The sequence below is a fragment of the Dunckerocampus dactyliophorus genome, chromosome 2 (genome assembly GCF_027744805.1).
Source record: "Dunckerocampus dactyliophorus isolate RoL2022-P2 chromosome 2, RoL_Ddac_1.1, whole genome shotgun sequence".
Classification (NCBI taxonomy): Eukaryota; Metazoa; Chordata; class Actinopteri; order Syngnathiformes; family Syngnathidae; genus Dunckerocampus; species Dunckerocampus dactyliophorus.
Window position 1 is genome coordinate 7897999 of NC_072820.1, and position 23069 is coordinate 7921067.

Below are 23069 nucleotides of genomic sequence, written 5' to 3' on the forward strand. Positions count from 1 at the left end.
TTAATCGAGTCATCGATTAAGCGCTAGACCCGGGGTGTCCCAAGTGCGGTCCGGGGCCGTTTATGGCCCGCCGCTGTTTTATTTTTATTGGACCTCGGAACATTCTAAAAATACAATTAAACAAGAAAACTAAAAAAACAACAGCAAAAGGATAAAGACAATATTAACAGAAAAAAATTGCATAAAGTTTAAAAATGTAAAGAAAAACAATCATAATATGAGATATAATGTGAGACATACGAGCGGCAGACTTGATCACCGGAACATCATGCTTTTATGGCAGGTTTGAGGCACAATAATCCCTAACACGAGCTACTTTTGCGGCCATAACCCATGTCAGGCTAAAACTCAACTCTGTCTGAACCCCTAGCGACACTTCCTGTCTGCCCCCCACTCAGCTCTCCTAGCACTGGGACACATTTACAGCAACGCACATAACCTGCACTCTTCCACTTCCCCCTTGCTGTCATGTCTGTTTTTTCCATTCAAATTCACACGCCGAGCTCTCATCAAATCACTTGTGCCACTTTGTGGCTTAAAACTGCTCTAAAAGAGACGTCCATTAGTGTGCAGTTGCGTCATCACCTCTTTTTGCCTCTCGCTCAAAAAAGCGTAAAAGTCGTATCAATACAGCATCTGGGGATCAACTATGGGATACATCAATCATAGTGTTGCATTCAAACATGACACCTGTATTTAACGACGAATGAGCACACTGAGTGGGGACGTGCTTTGTAAATAAAGTGTCATTGAAACGTTGCCTGTGCTCTCGGTTTTGCAATGTCCTGGGTTCATGTTCTGCTACTTGTTGAAAAGAGTTCAGTAGATAAGTTAGTAAATAAATAAGTCATAAAAAATAGATATTTTTCTTTTTTTTTTTTAATTGCAGATGCAGCGGCGGCATGCAGCCCACCACCACAGCTTTAAAAAAAAATCCTAGGGGAAACCCTGTGAGTCATTATGCTATTGTACCTCCAGCATTGAATGGAAATGGTACCGTCCAAGTCACGCTGAACGGGCTGTGGCATCAGTTAAGCACCATCCTCACTTTATTTCTTTTGACAGGTAGTGCTTGTGTTGTATGGTAGGAAACTCTGGACCAGTACATTCAGTGAAATGATAAACAGGACTCAATCAGCGCTGCTCTGCCGGTCGCTTCTACGATAAACGCCGTGTGTGACTCCAAGTAATTTTTCCCAAGGTGTGATGTTAGATTAGAAGTATTAAGTAAGGCGCCTTACTCCCTCCTCGCATAATCAGCGCTTTGCAGTCATTGCAAATTGCTTATTTACAGTCAGAAAACGACACTTGGAAATACGTCCACACCACAGACATACAGAGCTTGCTAAAATAAAATAGCAAAAATCATTGTGCATCAAGATATTGTTTTCTATTATAAATATCTTCTTTTTTTTTTTTAAGAAGACCTGTTTGACCTTTTAACAGACTCTAGATGGTTGCTCTTTCGTCAAAAAATGTCACTTGCCATAAAAATAAGGAGATATCCATCTGTAATCATCTATAAATACTTAAAATGTTCTCTGTCGCTCTGTCTCTTTTATATTCAGAGACATTTTCTTTGGATGAGCAGAGTGCTGTGATGTCTGGAGGCTTGGAGGTGACTGAGGAGATCCTCAGGCTGACAGGCTTAAGGCAGCACCGCCAGAACCTCTCTGACATCCCCTTCATAGTGTGCAACCTTGATGGCTGCAGTACATGTGTCAATGCAAATCATGATTTAAAAAAAAAAACAAACATATATATACTCCTGAGGCCGCACGGTGCATGTTGGCCACACAGTCAGGAAATGGGGAAGATCTGGGTTCGAACCTTGCTTGTTCTCTCCGGGTACTCCGGTTTCCTCCCACATGTTAGGTTAATTGGCGACCCTCATACTGTAGGTATGAATGTGAGTGTGAATGGTTGTTTATCTATACTGTATGTGCCCTGCGATGGGCTGGCGACCAGTCCAAAGTGTACCCCGCCTCTCGCCGATAGGCTCCAGCATACCCCCATGATCCTCATGAGGATAAACAGCATAGAAAGTGGATGGATGGATATATACTCCATTTTGCGTTGTTGGATTTTAAGGAGGTTTGAAGTAGAGCTTCAAAAAAATGGAAGTGAGACAAAAAAAAATCGAGGAAGCAATTTATTGCTCTTTGAACGCGGTCGGATTGTTGAGCTGCATCAGCAAGGCCTCTCGCAGTGCGCCATTGCTGCTGAGGTTGGACTACAGTTGGTTACTGGCATGACAAGGAGATCCCACCTGAGATGTTTTCCACATTGCACAGTGGAGGGGGCGCCATCATGATCCGGCGTGCTTTTTCCTTCAGTGGAGCAATGGAGCTTCAGGTTGTGCAGGGGCGTCAAACGGCAGCTGGTTATGTGGAGATGTTGCAGGGGGCATCTTTCATGAGTGAAGGCTCTTGCCTGTGTGGTAATGACTGGCTTTTTCAATAGGACTGCTAAAGTTCACAATGCCTGCATAGCAAAGGACTTCTTCCAGAGGAAAAAACCTGACACTTTTGGACCATCCTGCATGTTCCCTTGATCTAAATCCACTTGAGAACATTTGGGGATGGATGGCAAGGTAGTTCCAGACAGTGGATGCCCTCTGTGAAGCCATCTTCACCGCCTGGAGCAACATTCCCACTCGTCTCCTGGAAACACTGGCATCAAGCATGCCCAAACCAATTTTTGAGGTGACGAACAAGAATGGTGCAGCTACTCATTCCTTTGAGTCCTTTTTTGAACATTTTATTGCTATTTTAGGGGTGTTAAGTTTTTTTTTGTTTGTTTGTTTTTTTAGCTATGGTCTTTAATTTTGGATTCGCTGATGGACAGCCTGTTTTAGTTTAATGTAGTTTGCAATAACTAGTTTACTCAAAAAATGTTTTGTGTCACTCCCATTCTTCTTTTTGCATTTTTAAAATTCTACTTAGAACTGAACCCTCTAAAATCCAACAGTGCAAAATGTCAACTTTTTTTTCAGCTGGTCTTAACATTTTGATCAGGAGTGGATTTGTTTTCAGGCAGCACTGTGGAACATTTGGTTCGTACATCTGCCCCACAGCCAGGGGGTCTGGGTTTGAATGTCGTCTTGGACCTCTCTGTGTGGAGTTGCGTCGGCACTCGGGCACTCCAAAAACATGCATGTTGGCAAATTGGAGACCCTAAATAGTCCATAGGTGTGAATATGTGTCCTGTGATGGACTGGTGACCAGTCCAGGGTGTTACCCCGCCTCTCGCCCAAAGTTAACTGGGATAGGCTCCAGCTCACCTGTAACACTGAACAGTAAAAGCAGTAGGAAAGGAATGAATGAATGAATATTTGTGATGTTTTTGTATTGTCCGTGTACATTATTTAAACATATTGTTTATGGCAAACATACACGTTTACTTGGCCTTCATCATACATACATATTATATAACCTCTGTCCAAACATGGCACTTTTGGATCATTTACATCCATGCATCCAACTGTGCAAGAACTGTTTTGTGTTCCAGCTCGATGAGGCTCTTACAACTGAAAAGCTGGACCAGCTACATACTATGTTCCTGCTGCATAATCTAAACGGGCCAGATAAACACAATAGTATGTATAAAAATGCACAGTAGGCAGCGTTCTTTCTACAGTAGAATTTAAAATGTGGAAGGCGTCTGTATGTGAAACTCTTCGAAAACTCCCATATTTACTAAAAGTAGGCAATTAAACATCCCCGTAATCCATTTTAATGAATAGATAAGCTACAGGACTCACACCTTGCCGTCTAAGCCCATGGGTTTTTGACAGATGATGGAGCTTGCGGTTATAAACACACGACAGCGGGTGTCGGTTTCCACTCTTCCTCCCTGCTGAGTTTGCTAGTTTCACTTCCCCCCCTCACACCCTCCTGTCTTCCACCCCAATCAGCTCTTCTTCAACACGTTTGATAAACCCTCATCGTGATAACAAGTTATAATGACGACGCTTTCATCCGGCTCCGTCGGGAACAGCGGTTCTAAACAACGTATCCATTTGCATACATCTGCTTTTGTAATATCTGCATCCCTCTTGTGTTTTCCTAGCCCTGCGAGATGAGTGTCTGAAAGGAAAACATCCTGGTGCTGCCATGCAGAAATTAGGTGCTATGAATGGAAGCGAAGAACAGGGCACCGGGAGGGGAAATGAAAGAGATGAATGTAATTTTTTGATTGCCAACAACATTTTCAGGCCACGGCTGTGGGGAAATATATAATATATATAAGATATATTATATCGACTATAGCTGTCCTATCTAGTGTGACCGGTGTGTGTCCCACCTAGTCTTTGAGCATGAACTAGACTAGAATTGTCCTATCTAGTGTGACTGGTGTGTGTCCCAGCTATTCTTTGAGCATGAGCTCGACTATAGCTGTCCTATCTAGTGTGACCGGTGTGTGTCCCACCTAGTCTTTGAGCATGAACTAGACTAGAACTGTCCTATCTAGTGTGACTGGTGTGTGTCCCAGCTAGTCTTATTCCATATTAATATATATTAATATATCCCACTTATGTTTGCTTTTCCAACCTTTCATTGACTTTTGCTCCATCAGTGAAGCCACTCATCTGCCTGAGTGATTGAGCTGTTTTTTCTTCCCATAAACCGGTGACCATATTCTGGCTTTGCTGCCGGATCAATATTGAGACACAGCGATCCATTTCGTCCTCTGTGCTTAGAATCAGAAAGACTGATCCTCTAAGACTTAGCTCAGAGAGCCTGATCCCTATTCTTGCTACAGTCGTCCCTTACCACTTTGCGGTTCAAATTGCTTCACTCTATCACGTTTTTTCAAAAATATATTCATTAATAGATCATGCTGTTTTATGGTTGGATACAGCTGAAAATGATGTCAATTTCACCAACAATTTAAACGGATTCATAATCACAGTGTGACTGAGATTTCTGAAATGTTAACTGTGATGGTTCATTTGGATGTGGACTACATTACCCATGGGACCCAGAATTCCCGGCTTCACCTGTGCTACTGCTGTTGAGAGGAGCCAGATGAGGTGGCTTGGACATCTAGTCAGGATGCCTCCCGGACGCCCCCCAGGGGAGGTGTTCAAGGCACGGCCGACCGGTAGGAGGCCTCGGGGAACACCCAGGACACGTTGGAGAGACTAAGTCCCTCAACTGGCCTGGAAATGCCTCGGGATCCGCTGGGAGGAGCTGGACGAAGTAGCTGGGGAGAGCGAAGTCTGGGCTTCCCTGCTTAGGCTGCTACCCCCGCGACCCGACCTCGGATAAGCGGAAGATGGATGGATGGACCTCTGCTACTGTCTATATGATATGAAAAAAGGAACCATAAAATCACCTTAATTTAGACAAAAACATATTTGACTTACTTTTTCAAGAGAACATTCGTATCACTCATGAAACTTGCAGAGGATGAGACCCCTTCTTTAAGGAGACTTTGGATGTGAGAGTACATTCGTGGAGCTCTAGCAGGACTTCCGGGTAGATGAGGAAGCACTCTGCGAACCCGGTGTCTTCCGCCGCTGAGAAAGGCTGGTCGTCCCATGAATTCAATTATTTGCTTACCTACGCACCTACGGGCGAGTGTTGTCCACATGGCTGCGTGAGCTGGCGTTTGACTGTTGATCACACGGTGGGCATCCAAAACTCACCATGCTCCGTCAAGTGTTTGTTCTTCAATTAAAGCTTTTGAATGTGCTACCCCAGCAAGGTCGTTTTTGTGGCATGTGTCGGCAGTTAAGTTCCACATGGCAGACGTGGTTGTTTTTGTTTTGGCATGCCTGTGCACTGTGAAGGAAAGTGGGAGGTGGGTGCTGCCCAAGACATTAGTTAGATATGGGGCAAGACACTACACTGCACACAGACTGGTGAACTAAGTCAGTGGTCCTCGAACCCCCGGGCCGCGGCCCGGTATCAAATGACCCACGGCACGAAAAAATAATTTACATTTTTAATTTTTTTTATGTTTTATTTTGAAAAGTGGCCGGATTCTCTCTGTTACATCCGTTTCACTTAACGCATGTCCATTGTGCGCATGCTAACTTTATCTCACGGCGCACAGATAGACTACTACTGTATTTTTACCATTTTTCTTTCACCTCATATTTGGTCTGAAATGCTGATACTATGTGGGAATGCATAAAGGTAAGTTTTGATGACTTATTGAGTGCTAATGTGTACATTTGTCTCAAGTGAATTCATGCTAGCACACTGCCTTTTACCACACACGTCAAACAGCCATGTAATCATCTCTCTGGAAAAACTTGGCTGGAACTTCAACTGGTGGATGGTGGGTCGGCATTCATTTTGTGCTTTTAATTTGATGTTATTCATGTCTTAGTTTTACACAATACGTAATAAATAAGATAGATCGCTATCTCTCCCCAGCTCAGCAACAGCCACTCACTGCACTGAAGTCAACCAAATGTAGCGCTACACTTTCGGTGACACATAGAAACGGGTCCGGTATCACAGTACAGCTCCACACACACACACACACACACACACACACTCTCTCTCTCTCTCTCTGGCTTCCTGGATAGCGGGGCCTGGAGATGCTGAGTCCGATAAGATGAAAAAGTAGCGAGTTAGACGCAGAGAGAGGCGTGAAGAGATGAGGTGGCGATAACAAGTTTACGTGGTATTGTCTGTTCTCATTGTGCAGCGTGTTCCAGTGCGGGACTGATTCTCTGCGGCGTTCACCCATCCCTCCCACTCATCATTAACTCTATGAATAGCGCTTGTCTGCTCAGTCTAATAGAGTGCCATGTTTTCCCTCGACTCCTGTATATGCATTATTAATCTTCTCTTACTGGGCTGGGAGGAAAGCGGGTGCAGCATAAGATATCTGGGTTGTAGTTTTGCTATGCAGACGCTGAATGAAAATTGCGGTCCATGTGAGTCTATAAGACAGGGGTGGCCAAACTTTTTCCACTGAGGGCCACATACTGGAAAAATTGAAGTATACAGGGGCTACTTTGATTTTTTTGGAGCTATGTTTAGGAGTTAGAAGGTGGTGCCTTGGTTAACGTCATTAATGCATTCTCGAAGGTCCGACGCAAACCAAAACGGACCTTAACCAAAGCACGTTTTCCCATACAAGATAATGTAAATCCAAGTAATCCGTTCCAGACACCCAAGAATTTTGACACAAAACACATTTTATAGACAATAATTATAATCCTACATGCAGAAAATGATGCACAAATAATTACAGATATGCAAATGAATGGACAACTGAACATTCAACATCACTTTAGCCTGGGGGGGGGTCACGTATATTGCTGCCGTAAGATAGATCGACGGACGGCGTACATTACAAATGACTAACCTGTGACTGATGAAAAATAGGCCCACCCGATGTAGACGTTCTGCACATGCGAAGAACCGATGGCGTTTCCGGGACGGATTGCGCAGTGACAGTAACGCTTGGCAATTGCACACTAACCAAGCTGGCGAATGCCAGCCAACAACATTTTTGGCTGTTAACTAAGGTACCACTGTATATATTTCAAGAAAAAACGGCATCTCAGCTTTGTGACATAAGTGAAAAAGTGTATTGGTAGTGCATTATGTAGTATGAGTGTGTTATTAGTATTAGTAATATTTTCCCATTTTTGCAAATATTTTAACTTTTAGTTTAGTTTTTGTAAATTTTCTTTTCGTAATACAGTAGTCCATTGTTTATAGCGGTTAATTGGTTCCACACCTGACTGCAATAAATGAATTTCCGTGATATAGAATTGAATGTTAATAGATTGAATATTTTTGTAGTTGGAGCAGAGAAAACCTTTTTATGACTTTCTAAATACGCTTTTTAACATTGCGAGAGCCCTGTAGACATGAAATAGCACCACTATAGTCGCCTTTACCCTCCTGTTATTCATTGCTTACATCACATCGCACAACTCTTATGCTGCAGGGCCTCGAGACAGCCGCTAGCTAGCAAGCTAGCAAGCTAGTGAGCTAACCAGTTAGCATCAAATTTATTTCTTCTAAGCTTAAGAAGTCAAAAACGTATCACGTATCACGTATCACTGTGAGGTGAACCTTTTTTCACTCGATCATGCCATGGCTGACTTCATGCAGTGTGAAGGTAATGTAATGTAAGGTAATGTCTCGTCAATGTTTTCTGTCATTACTGCCACCTAATGACCAGAATGCTACATATCACTTGTATTTCAATATGTTTTGACTAATAATAGACAATAGTCTACCACAAACCAGCGATCATTAATTAACTTAATTAAAACTGCGGTTTAGCATGGGTCGACTGTATTGTGAATTTATTTCCATTATTTTTTTCCATTATTTTTTAACCCAGCCTAATTTTGTTTTGACTTTCAAAAAATAACTTATTTTTTCTTTAATGTTTCAACTCTACTACTCTACCTCTGCTACTAAAATGACTAATTATATTTCCTCATAACATTACGAGTTTATTCTCGTCAAAGTGCAGCTGTTTTTTGCATTTCTGCTGTTTATTTCATTTTCTTTTCTTTTCCTAAATTGTCAATTTCAACTTTCTTCTTGTAAATTTTCTTCTCGTAGTTAAGACTTTGTTCCCATAATATTTTGACTCTATTGTTGCAGCATTATAACTTTTTCAGCAGCCTCATTTTCCAAAAATTGCAACTTTATTTGTTGTTTTGTTTGTTAATCGTAATATTACGACTTCTAAAAAAGAACATCTTTTTTCTTTAATACTTCAACTTTATGATGCTAATATGACATTATTTTTCCTCATGATATAACAATTTATTCTTGTAAAATTAAGATTTTTTTTCTCATTAGATTACTGCAGATTTTTCATTTTTTGCTGTTGTTTTTGTGTTAAATTATATTTTTCAAAATGCCGCACGGGCCAATTAAAAAAAAAACAGCCGCAGGCCGTACTTTGGACACCCCTGCGAAGGGTTGAACAGTGTTTCATGCTTGCACAGTTTTAACATCAAGTTCAGCTCGAGCCTGAGGCGTCACTTCCTCCGCTGTTTAACAGCTCATCACTCAACAGGAGTTAGCCTAATTATTTTCCTTTCCTTTGAAGCGCAGATGCCTCCCAAAAGTGCTCGCTAATTCCCGTTGCTTAGTCATGGACAGTCTTTGCCAAGAGGAGCTCCAACGTCCCCGCACAACCTGTCAGACCCGCCTTTGCTTAGCAAGCCAGGGGAGAGATGGAATCTGCCATCTGTGTAAATTGCTCTATAATCTCATCTGACTGCTTGTTTCTGATGAGCAAGAACCTTTAACACACACACACACACACGCACACACACACTTTTTCTGTTTTCCCAGACGCTATTGGCTCACCTGTCAGACAGCACTACTGGCTTCGATCGCACACAAGACATATGAGAGGAGAAAATGGCACGCTGAAGCGTCATGATTATCATCTCCATCTCCTGGGGATTGTTATCATTAGTCAACAAGCCAGTCTTATGGATGGCCCACATGTGGCTGGCTCTTATGTAGCGTGCCCGTAAGTGAAACAGCTTGTGTTTCATCCTTAATACTTCATGAACGCTACGGAACAAACCCCCCCCCCCCGAGTCAAAACGCCATTATTAAAACGCCTACTGTAACATCTTTGTTCTTGATGACGATGAGCTGAGTAATTGGGGTCTCACGACCCAAACCGGCAACGACTTCAACACTTTAACAATGTTGTCTGTCAGCGTCGACAAGGCCAGCTTTGTCTCTCGTCTCGCCAATGTCAGAGGCATGTTTTCCCCAAGCCTAAACACTCTTGTTTTCAACATGCTGCTTCATTTCCAGCAGGAAAGAGTCCTTCGTCAAAAGGCAGTCGAGTCTGACTTTGCGCAGAAGAAGGTGCATCTGCTTGACGATTTTCAAGACTGTTCTTTGGGCTGGGACTAACTATTATTTTCCTAGTCGATTAATCCAAAGCTTGTTATTTCGCTTAATCGAGTCATCGATTAAGCGCTAGACCCGGGGTGTCCCAAGTGCGGTCCGGGGCCGTTTATGGCCCGCCGCTGTTTTATTTTTATTGGACCTCGGAACATTCTAAAAATACAATTAAACAAGAAAACTAAAAAAACAACAGCAAAAGGATAAAGACAATATTAACAGAAAAAAATTGCATAAAGTTTAAAAATGTAAAGAAAAACAATCATAATATGAGATATAATGTGAGACATACGAGCGGCAGACTTGATCACCGGAACATCATGCTTTTATGGCAGGTTTGAGGCACAATAATCCCTAACACGAGCTACTTTTGCGGCCATAACCCATGTCAGGCTAAAACTCAACTCTGTCTGAACCCCTAGCGACACTTCCTGTCTGCCCCCCACTCAGCTCTCCTAGCACTGGGACACATTTACAGCAACGCACATAACCTGCACTCTTCCACTTCCCCCTTGCTGTCATGTCTGTTTTTTCCATTCAAATTCACACGCCGAGCTCTCATCAAATCACTTGTGCCACTTTGTGGCTTAAAACTGCTCTAAAAGAGACGTCCATTAGTGTGCAGTTGCGTCATCACCTCTTTTTGCCTCTCGCTCAAAAAAGCGTAAAAGTCGTATCAATACAGCATCTGGGGATCAACTATGGGATACATCAATCATAGTGTTGCATTCAAACATGACACCTGTATTTAACGACGAATGAGCACACTGAGTGGGGACGTGCTTTGTAAATAAAGTGTCATTGAAACGTTGCCTGTGCTCTCGGTTTTGCAATGTCCTGGGTTCATGTTCTGCTACTTGTTGAAAAGAGTTCAGTAGATAAGTTAGTAAATAAATAAGTCATAAAAAATAGATATTTTTCTTTTTTTTTTTTAATTGCAGATGCAGCGGCGGCATGCAGCCCACCACCACAGCTTTAAAAAAAAATCCTAGGGGAAACCCTGTGAGTCATTATGCTATTGTACCTCCAGCATTGAATGGAAATGGTACCGTCCAAGTCACGCTGAACGGGCTGTGGCATCAGTTAAGCACCATCCTCACTTTATTTCTTTTGACAGGTAGTGCTTGTGTTGTATGGTAGGAAACTCTGGACCAGTACATTCAGTGAAATGATAAACAGGACTCAATCAGCGCTGCTCTGCCGGTCGCTTCTACGATAAACGCCGTGTGTGACTCCAAGTAATTTTTCCCAAGGTGTGATGTTAGATTAGAAGTATTAAGTAAGGCGCCTTACTCCCTCCTCGCATAATCAGCGCTTTGCAGTCATTGCAAATTGCTTATTTACAGTCAGAAAACGACACTTGGAAATACGTCCACACCACAGACATACAGAGCTTGCTAAAATAAAATAGCAAAAATCATTGTGCATCAAGATATTGTTTTCTATTATAAATATCTTCTTTTTTTTTTTTAAGAAGACCTGTTTGACCTTTTAACAGACTCTAGATGGTTGCTCTTTCGTCAAAAAATGTCACTTGCCATAAAAATAAGGAGATATCCATCTGTAATCATCTATAAATACTTAAAATGTTCTCTGTCGCTCTGTCTCTTTTATATTCAGAGACATTTTCTTTGGATGAGCAGAGTGCTGTGATGTCTGGAGGCTTGGAGGTGACTGAGGAGATCCTCAGGCTGACAGGCTTAAGGCAGCACCGCCAGAACCTCTCTGACATCCCCTTCATAGTGTGCAACCTTGATGGCTGCAGTACATGTGTCAATGCAAATCATGATTTAAAAAAAAAAACAAACATATATATACTCCTGAGGCCGCACGGTGCATGTTGGCCACACAGTCAGGAAATGGGGAAGATCTGGGTTCGAACCTTGCTTGTTCTCTCCGGGTACTCCGGTTTCCTCCCACATGTTAGGTTAATTGGCGACCCTCATACTGTAGGTATGAATGTGAGTGTGAATGGTTGTTTATCTATACTGTATGTGCCCTGCGATGGGCTGGCGACCAGTCCAAAGTGTACCCCGCCTCTCGCCGATAGGCTCCAGCATACCCCCATGATCCTCATGAGGATAAACAGCATAGAAAGTGGATGGATGGATATATACTCCATTTTGCGTTGTTGGATTTTAAGGAGGTTTGAAGTAGAGCTTCAAAAAAATGGAAGTGAGACAAAAAAAAATCGAGGAAGCAATTTATTGCTCTTTGAACGCGGTCGGATTGTTGAGCTGCATCAGCAAGGCCTCTCGCAGTGCGCCATTGCTGCTGAGGTTGGACTACAGTTGGTTACTGGCATGACAAGGAGATCCCACCTGAGATGTTTTCCACATTGCACAGTGGAGGGGGCGCCATCATGATCCGGCGTGCTTTTTCCTTCAGTGGAGCAATGGAGCTTCAGGTTGTGCAGGGGCGTCAAACGGCAGCTGGTTATGTGGAGATGTTGCAGGGGGCATCTTTCATGAGTGAAGGCTCTTGCCTGTGTGGTAATGACTGGCTTTTTCAATAGGACTGCTAAAGTTCACAATGCCTGCATAGCAAAGGACTTCTTCCAGAGGAAAAAACCTGACACTTTTGGACCATCCTGCATGTTCCCTTGATCTAAATCCACTTGAGAACATTTGGGGATGGATGGCAAGGTAGTTCCAGACAGTGGATGCCCTCTGTGAAGCCATCTTCACCGCCTGGAGCAACATTCCCACTCGTCTCCTGGAAACACTGGCATCAAGCATGCCCAAACCAATTTTTGAGGTGACGAACAAGAATGGTGCAGCTACTCATTCCTTTGAGTCCTTTTTTGAACATTTTATTGCTATTTTAGGGGTGTTAAGTTTTTTTTTGTTTGTTTGTTTTTTTAGCTATGGTCTTTAATTTTGGATTCGCTGATGGACAGCCTGTTTTAGTTTAATGTAGTTTGCAATAACTAGTTTACTCAAAAAATGTTTTGTGTCACTCCCATTCTTCTTTTTGCATTTTTAAAATTCTACTTAGAACTGAACCCTCTAAAATCCAACAGTGCAAAATGTCAACTTTTTTTTCAGCTGGTCTTAACATTTTGATCAGGAGTGGATTTGTTTTCAGGCAGCACTGTGGAACATTTGGTTCGTACATCTGCCCCACAGCCAGGGGGTCTGGGTTTGAATGTCGTCTTGGACCTCTCTGTGTGGAGTTGCGTCGGCACTCGGGCACTCCAAAAACATGCATGTTGGCAAATTGGAGACCCTAAATAGTCCATAGGTGTGAATATGTGTCCTGTGATGGACTGGTGACCAGTCCAGGGTGTTACCCCGCCTCTCGCCCAAAGTTAACTGGGATAGGCTCCAGCTCACCTGTAACACTGAACAGTAAAAGCAGTAGGAAAGGAATGAATGAATGAATATTTGTGATGTTTTTGTATTGTCCGTGTACATTATTTAAACATATTGTTTATGGCAAACATACACGTTTACTTGGCCTTCATCATACATACATATTATATAACCTCTGTCCAAACATGGCACTTTTGGATCATTTACATCCATGCATCCAACTGTGCAAGAACTGTTTTGTGTTCCAGCTCGATGAGGCTCTTACAACTGAAAAGCTGGACCAGCTACATACTATGTTCCTGCTGCATAATCTAAACGGGCCAGATAAACACAATAGTATGTATAAAAATGCACAGTAGGCAGCGTTCTTTCCCCACAAAATAAAAACCATGATCAGATCGTCCGGATACTGTCATTCATACTCTCCCCTTCCATCTTTACTGTGGAAGACACGTAAGTGAACGAGAGTGTCAGTGTCACACTTGTGTGCCAAACCCAGTTGGAAAAGCGACCTCATCTTTACAGCAGGTCGTCTTTTCACAATGGTAGTCTTGGCAATTTCACTTTAGCCTTCACTGTAGTAAAAAAAAAAAAAAAAAAGAAAAAAAGTGGGGCATCTGTATTAAAATGCCGCTGATGTTGTAGAATTTGAGTTATGGCAGAATTTGAAGAAAAGGACACCTCTGTTGGGCATGACAAGGCACACAATACCTCAGTATGCTGCAATAGACTGAGCTTCAGTTTGCTTTTTTTATGTGGCTCTTCTGCGTATGGCTACTTGTGTTGGAAAAGAGCAGAAATATGACGATGAACCAGAACTAGAACTTACCGTGTTGACCTGAATATAAGACTACCCTGAATATACGATTGCGTGGCCTCCCAGAACAACACCAGCATCATTAAATTTGCGGATGACACTACAGTCATCGGACTGATCACTGGTGGTGTTGAAACATCATACAGAAGAGAGGTGGCGGACCTCATAGCTTGGTGTCGTGATAACAATCTCCTTCTCAATACAGATAAGACTAAAGAGATGATCATCGACCCAAGAACAAGGGAAAAGGAGCCACATAGACCCCTGTTTATTGGTGAGACTGAGGTGGAGAGGGTGAAAACCTTCAAGTTCCTTGGCACACACATCAGCGAGGACCTCACCTGGTCTCACAACACCCAACAAATTATGAAGAAGTCCCAAAGGAGACTGTACTTCCTGAGAAGACTGAGGAAATTTGGCATGTCCACCACAATCCTGAGTTGCTTCTACAGATGCACCATCGAAAGTGTCCTTACCGCCTCCATCACTGTTTGGTACGGTAACTGTACAACACGTGATAGGAAGGCACTCCAGCGGGTGATCAAGACCTCACAGAACATTGTTGGGGCAGCCCTCCCCTCACTGCAAGACATTTATACATCTAGAGTCCTACGCAGAACACACAACCTCATCAAGGACAGCACACATCCACAACACTCATTATTCACACTCCTACCATCAGGCAGACGCTACAGGAGTTTGAAGTCCAGGACCACAAGGCTGGCAAACAGCTTTTACCCACAGGCCATCAGGCTTCTCAATGAAGCACTCAGACACGCCACACGCAACACACACTCATAGCACTTTTTTTATTTATTTATTTATTTGTATTATTTACTTGCATTAATGTCTCTTCTGTTGTTGCTTAATTTCTTGGTATTTATGTATATGTGTTTATGTTTCTTATGTTCTTATTCTTTCTTGTGTTTTTCTTTCTTTTCCTTGGGAGAATGAACAGAATAAGATTTTCATTGCATGGTATAACTGCTGTTTACCATGCACATGACAATAAAACTCTCTTGAATCTTGATATAAGACAGCCTTTCTTTTTCAAGACCACTGATCACTGTTATTGGCTTTATAACTGCTCCTCCGGTGTTTCCGCCAGGACTGCAGTCTCTTTGTGGTGAGGGGGTTGCGTGGGAGGCCTCTGGATGACGTCAAATGTCGCTTCTTTTTGGGTGTGTTTTTAAAATGTCACAAGCAAGACACAGTCACCGGTGACTCCTTTTAGACAGGACAGCTATCGCTAGTCACTTTTTTTGAAAAGCAGAATCTAGGAGGGGTCTGAATACTTGCTAAATGTAGTGAGAAATTCACTAAGTTGGCAACACTGATCCCTCCTGCTATGTCTTCTTCTTATACTCTTGCAGATAATGTGTTTTGAGAAGAAGAAGTAGGATGCTATCTACTGTACAGAATTGGAAAGATGAACGCTACAATGACAGGCAGTCCCCTTATAATGTGTTTATGAGCGAGGGCAAACAGGCAGCGTCAAATCTATTTGTGGTGGTCCACAAATAAATGAGTGCATGGGGAAACGCTGTCACCAATTGTTTAGACACTTTTTTTTTTTCAAGCGACTGTCTGCATCTCTGCTGCATCTCTCCAGTTCACTGGTGTGTATATGTGTGTGAGTGACAGGAGGAAAAGCTCATATTCTCTTGGGAAGAAGTCATTTGTCAGCACTTGTTTCTTTGCTTGTAATACATCTCTAAACCCTGCATTTTTTGAGAAAAGTCTTAAATTGACATGGGATTTTCCATGAAGAGTCAAAAGCCGTACATGCGCCTCTGTCCTGGCTGCTCAGTACAATATGTCTAAGTCAAGATTTAAGTGGACGATAATCATAAATGAATAGTAATGTACACCACACAGTGAGATGTGTATAGTCCTTATGTGAGGTTGTCACCGACTTTCTTAATTCTGTTGTTTTTACCCCAAATATTACAGCAGATAACTCCTTTTTACACTTGCAAGAAGAAAAAAAAGCCAAATTTCCTGTAGAGTCAAGACTGGCTTTGTGATGATGACAGTATTAGCTTTTATATATTTAGAAAGAGTCTATTGAGCAGTGAAAAGTGAAGCTACATTTGATTTTGCGCACATTTAAAGCTGTGAAGACGTTTGTGTATGAGCTGCGCATTTGCCCCAAATTGCGCCGTAAAAGGGGCCTCATTTATTTTGTTTCATTTTGTAGTTGTCTGCCGCAACCGCCTGCATGACAGTGTGTGTTTCCTTGTTACCTCTCAGTTAATAACAACAGTGGTGCAGGTTCTGCTCCGTTTGAACACCCGAGTGTCATCAGACTTCATTCCGGCTTCCTCCGCTAATCCACTCCCTGCTAAATGGATCCAGAGATGGATTTAGAATGCACAATTTATCCAAGTGTTGTAGTATAACAGTCCATGCCTGTGCAGAGGGACCTGCAGGGAGACAGAGCACCACCAGCAGCAGTCAATGAGCACAATTTTTTATAAAGCAGCAAGCCAGGTCTCCTCTCTGTCATCCGTCATTGATTTTGCAATCCAGCGGCATCCAAGCAGAACCATAGAGGCCTTGCTCCTCAGTCTCCCGCTGATAGCCAATCTCTATTACCTACCTAACCCAAGGCCTCGGTTCAAGGGGCTCACCCTCTCCTGCGAGAGAGGCGGTGCTCTGTCTGGCACATTGGAGGGATGGTGAATTTATGATCTGCTTAGGCAAAGCATCATCCTCCCTCCCTCACTTTTAGTATCCCATCAGACCTGACGTGGTAGCGGTAGTACATGACGGCCTCGTCCCATTTTGTGCCGATCCGGCGGCAAATATGAATGATGACTCCGAATGGTTGTCTCTAATCGGCCGCGAAATTGCCTCAGTAAATATGTTCCACTACAAGCGCTCTGTCTCCCTGCTGTCGCTGGGTAAGAATGAAACTCGGGGTAATAGGCTTGTAGTTGTCACAGTGTTTAAGACCCGTGTTGGATTCACGCTTCATAATTGGCTTTTAATGCACAGAGACGGCTTGAGGGGAGGAAGTGGCAGAAATGTGCAATGAAAGGAGCCCCGCTGTGTGGCCAAAGTAATTCAGGCTTTTGTCCTCTAATTAAATGACCTCAGATGGGAGCGTTAAGCTTAGTTTTGTGTGTATGCGTGGCGCCCTCTGATATCGAGGTTTGTGCCAAGTGCGTTCACTCTCGTAATGAATGGGGCGTCTGCTACAAAGACCAAAAAGCTCTCTTTGTCCTTTGCGCCGCATTGGAAATTTGGCACAAACCACAATGTCTTCAGCGAGAGCTTTCTGGGCCCCTTAGCATAGTTTTAGGACTTTGTTGTTAGGGACATGGTTGCCCCCGAGCTTTTCTTATTGTCCTTTGGGAAAGCCTGGCAGCTCGTTTTTGCACCCTGGAGCATTAGAAAAGCCAAGGTTAGCGTTAATATGCACGGTCACCTGTTTGTCACTCAAGACTACAAATCAGAAAGAAGTATAGTAGCTTGTTTGCTTATGCAAATGACCTCACTTTCACCCTAATTTATGACTGCAACATGACTGGATGTGTGGATAAACTCACTTTGCTGTAATGAAAATAGAATAATAAAATAGAATATTTATAGAATAGGCAAAATCCTTAGCTATAGCGGGAAGAGCTCTAAGACGTTTCATAATAGAAATAAAATACAAACACTCCAAATAATCAAAAAGGTCAAACCCACAGCACACTCATTCACCCGTAGTGAGACGCGTCATTTGCTTAATGCGACCACTCCATTCGCAATCGGCACCTTGCCGAAGAAAACAGTCAAAACTAGAGCTGCAACATTTAATCGATGATTAACTGATTATCCAATTAATCCACAACTATTTTGGTATTCGATTAATCATTTTTTATTATTTAAAAATGTAAATATCCTCAGATTTCAGCCTATCAAATGTGAATATTGTTGTATTTCCTTTAGTCATCAATGAAAGCAGACCTATTATCTTTGTGTTTTACGCTAAACAAGATAATAGCACGCATCAGCTTTGACTTTGTAGGAATGTTACGATCCCCGGAAGTAAGCGACGGTAAAATCTGACACTGTGCGTGGGCGCTCGATTTGGAGAGTCCGTGGGGATGTCCGTGAAAATGCAGCTTTTTCATAGGATATTGGGTGTATTTTCGTTGGTATACATGTTTGTTAGGTAGATTACGTCTTCCTCTTCAATTTCGTATTGGATTTATACTGAGTGTTGGACCACATCGAGTCATACGAGTGCTAAAATTGATGTCATCAACGAGCTATCACGTTTCCGCTATATCACTTACGACAGATGGTTGAACAAACTGTAACTTTCCATTACATTTCGCCACAGTGTTTAAACAATTGTTTAAATACAACTGTTTATTTTATTATTATTTTTCGATTGAAAAAAACTCAGAGTCTAAGTTATTTACAATATCACCCAAATGGGTCGCTTTTATTTATTTTTTTTAAAGTTTTATTTGCATTTTTTTTTTATAAAAGCATTTTAAGTCATTTTTTGTACCGAAAATTAACCAAACCGAGCACTTCAAGAAACTGAACCAAGCTGAAATTACATTTTAGTGTACCGTTACAGCCCTATTAAAATCTGATGGTGCGAAATATGTCAATTTTGGCCCGGAATTACTGTGTACATGCAATTTGTAGCGTGGCGGGGAAACAACTTGATTTTCTTCCCTGGACTTTTTGATGATCAAAAAAATGTACATGGCTACTATGTTGACTTAAAACAAATGTTACAGCCTAAGTTTATTATATATTTAGTACTCCAGTTGTACTTGCCAAGGTCCGTGGGTCGATCACAGCTTTCGTCTCGACTCAATGTTAAACCAGTGGGAACCAAAGGCATTATTTCCCGGTATGAAACCTGCTCTAACTTCTTTAATACTTGGGGTAAAGAAGTGAATGAGTTATCAAATTAAAGTTCAAGTAATGTATAAGACAGAATTAATCACGGACTTGATTTTACATATTTCAAAATTTTGTAACATTCCTAGACTTTGGTAAACAGTGATCTGCATTTTTGCCTTTTCTGATATGTTGCGGACCACCAGACCACTAACTGTTTGTGTTTGCTTTATATTGATTTATTCTGTCTAGGACAGGATCAGCAACCCGTGGCTCTTCAGCCTCTTTGTTGTGGCACCCTTAGCAATGCTCAAATATTTTTTTAACACCCGAGTGGAGAAAATGTGCATTTTTTAAAATTTGTTAAAAGTATCTGACTTTCTGTGAGACCGTGAATGCGTCCTGGATGAGTTCTGACTGGTGATTGGATGAGCACGAGGAAGGGAGGGGAAGCCGGTGCCGGCCTACGTTGGTTGAGACATGACAGACGCCCCCCGCTCCTCGCGGTAAACGAACCATCGCTATATTCCCCCAAAAAGAAACACCTCAGAAGAAAATAGTGTTTAATTCTGCACGGACATATTCTTTTGTTGAACTTTTCATCGCTGTCACTCAGACAGGAGTTTCATTGACCGACTAATGAGCAGACAGGATGCTATTCAGTACTCTCTCGCAGGTAAACACGGAGGAAAAAATAATACCTGCCATGTCAGATACCTGACATTTCTAAAAAAGAATATAGAGATATAAAGAAAAAAAACGGGGCATAGGAATTAAACATGTCAGGTAAGTTTACATCGGTTTACACGGTGTAGGATATTGTTTTATTAACTTGCTAGCTGAGTGAGTCAATATTTATTACAAGTGGATTTTAGAATAACTGTTTGCATTGATGTTTATTGATTGAATTATTAACTGAGTGCCTTAATATAAGTACAGTGTAAAAATAACTGTTTTATGATTGACCGAGTGAGTGATTACAAGTAGTTTATAGAAATAATGCTTTATTTAACAATTAACTGAGTAGATGAACAACTGTTTAAGCGAGCTCACACGTAGTGTACAATCAGCGAAGGCCAGCCAGGACCAGCAGCCAGATATGGGAACAAAAACATAGTCAAAATAGGCCTTGAAACAGACGGGGGAGAAGGATGTGCTGTTTGTGCAAGAAAAGTGTCAACAAGTCATTGGCACTGGGGCCAATGGTGTGAGGGAAAACAGGAAGAGGGGACTAGCAATCGAGGCGACTCTCTCTCCTTCTGGTCAGGAAGCCACAGGAGGACATTAGGAGAGACAGCTAGCCCGGATATCCAAAGAATGTGAAGTTATTCTGTCTGATTTATTTTTCAGTACATTTTGTAAATCTAATACCAGTCAGTCTTCTTTCCTTCTCATAACTGGAGATTAACGAACACAAAAGGGGAGGTGAAATTGGCTTAATTCATTTTCTGAAGTGGTCCTTTTGACCTTTTATTGGGTTGCGGAGAATTTCATCTCCAACAACAGACATTTCTGTAAGTTTCATCTCCAATACTAGCAAGATCTGGTACTAGCAAAAGTACTCGATTAACATCGGACGCTTTTTACAAAATTCCCTCCAAATCTGACAGCCAATCAAAGCCGTGGGCGACTCCTAATTCGCTCTGGATGTGAGCGCGCTGGCCACAGCGAGCGTCAATTCACTGTGCTGCACATTTCTTCAGGCGGTAAAATTAAAAAAGATATTAACTTTAAAAGTTTATAAGATGTTGTTATTAAACTAATGTTTTGCAGCTCCAGACTATTTTTCTTTAGTGGGCGAGCAGGCAAAATGGCTCTCTTCATAGTAAGGGTTGCCGACCCCTGGTCTGGGGCCTAACTGATTACTTGATTAATCAAACATGCTTTAGATTAATTGACTAAGAAAATAATCATTAGTTTAGACTAAGACTGGAAATAACTGGAAGTGTGTTGTGTGTGTGTTGAGAATGTCTGTTGATAGTTAAGACGAGCTGGGAGCAAGAATAAACGTGCCTCTCCGTCCGACGTCAGCGGGAATTGTTTTCATGAACAAGCGGTAAAACACAACACGGTGTAAACACACTCATATAGCCCAAGTCGCACGCACACACACAGCTGCACGAGCATGCTCTGCTAAACTAAGCTAGCCCCGCTAGCATCCATGTACGATTCGTAAGAGAGGAGTTTCTAAGCTTTTTCACCAACTTTTGCCGGTGTTTAAGGTAGCCGTTGTGTCATTTGTGTTTGGGACGGGACGGGCTGGTGTTTGTGATGAGTTTCCGTCACGACTGGGCGTTCCGTCGAGGAACCACTTCCCCACATAGTCTTCTACAGTACATATAATAGTCTTCTACAGTACAACCATCAGCATTGCCCTCTGCTGGCCAAATGCAGACAATTCTCCACCAGCTTCACGTGTGTGATGGATGGAGAGAACAAACCTTTTAATGTCGTCACACTTAAAAGCCTTCCGCTGCTGCTGTGAAGTAGACTGGCACCTAATATTTATGACCGGCATTGTCGCAGCTTAGGCTCCATTGAATATCGCAACCTTCCTCGGCATTCGTTGATAAAAGCACTCCTAAAAAATGACACAGGAGCCCAGGCAGTAAAGTTCGAACCTATGCCAACTGCTGTTGCCGCTGTTGTTGGATGGCATGTGCGAATGGACGTCTCCATTACAGTTGTTGCTGACAGCCAGACACCATTTGCAGCCACCTGGCACGTCGCCATGCCGTGCACGGAAGCGGCGCGGCTCCATCTGTAACCAGATCCAACTTTTATCAGGGCAGCATTTATGGCTGCACAGGCGGGCGTAAAAGAGAAGGGGGGGGGGCACTGGTGCGTTTTTGTGAGTGTGTGGGAGTGTGTGTGTGTTGGCGTTGGAGGAGAGGGTGAAGGAATGGCAGATCTTGAATGGATGGATGTGACAGCCAGTGCGCCATCTGTGAGCTCCCACGGATATTAGGTGCTCTAGTGGTGTGATGCCTCTCATCCACACACACGCACTTACACACACGCAAACGCACACACCAGCCTCCCACTCCATCCTTCCTGCAGGCTTCCCTGAGCATTGTCAACACCAGTCAGTCTGCCATGAGCCTGAAGGCAACAAAGGCAAGAGGCATCTTTTGTGTGCAACCTTTTCACACAACCGCAGCACACACACACACACACTCGCATACACACACCTTCATCATTTGTAGCGTATCAACGTCCTGTTTGACGTCCACCGGCTTTCAAATAACTGTCACCTTTACCGTCAACCTCTCACCCTCAGCCTGTCACCTTAGGCTCGCTCCCCTTTTCATCATTTCATTTCGACCTTTTGGCACGAGCAGGTAAATCTGAAGGGATTGAATCATGTCACGCTCTTTTGTGGGCTTGTTTAATGAGCGCCGGAGACGCCAAAGTCTTCTCTTCTCCGGCGATGTGGCAGCACATTTGTTTGATGTAAAATAAGACCAAACCACGTGGAGTTTTAATGAGGAGAGAAAATGTAACGGTAGACGTGCGTTTGATCAGTGGATGTAGTCCTGCACAGAAACGGACTCGTACAGCCGAGCTTTAAGTTGGGGATAATTCTTGGTTGCTAGTAGGTAAATGTGGGAACAGCGTCAAAGCACTTTGAGTATCTTGAAGGTAGAAAAGCGCGATTCAAGTGAAAGTCCATTTACCATGACAGTACCAGTGTGGCTAATATTAAGTCCTGAATGATAAATGAAGGATGCAACCTTTGACAATTGCTTCAAACACAACAGTGGTGGCAGAAGTGTTAAAAAACCCAGAAAAGCGGAATACTCTTTGACACAGTAACTGTCTCGCTGCCGTTGCACCTCTCGTACTACCTCCAAAGCCACCAATGCGGGTGTCTGCTTAACTAAAGACACAGGAAAACGGCGTAAAATTCCAGTGGGCCTCCGATTCATATTTTTTTTTAATATTCTTACTTGCCACACAAGTGTAAAAAGAAGTTAGCCACTGTAAAACATAAAACTTCATTAAACTTTTGTCCATAAAAAGGTTTTGAGGCTTAAATTCTTCCTATTCTTCTTGTTACACTGCAAAAAAAAAGAAGCCCAAATTATATTAAAATGAGACAACTTTTCTAAGCAAAATTTGCTTGGCTTGAATTCTTACAACTACAATATTTTTCCTGTGACTTTTAAGAATATCATGAGTCCTAAAATAAGTCAATTGTTCTTAATTACATAG

General features: G+C 42.5%; 1 protein-coding gene across 1 annotated transcript in view; it reads left to right on the forward strand.

The window, feature by feature from the left end:
- Positions 1–23069, forward strand: part of hs2st1a (heparan sulfate 2-O-sulfotransferase 1a) — a 57321-nt gene that overhangs the window by 19686 nt on the left and 14566 nt on the right. The window lies entirely within an intron of this gene.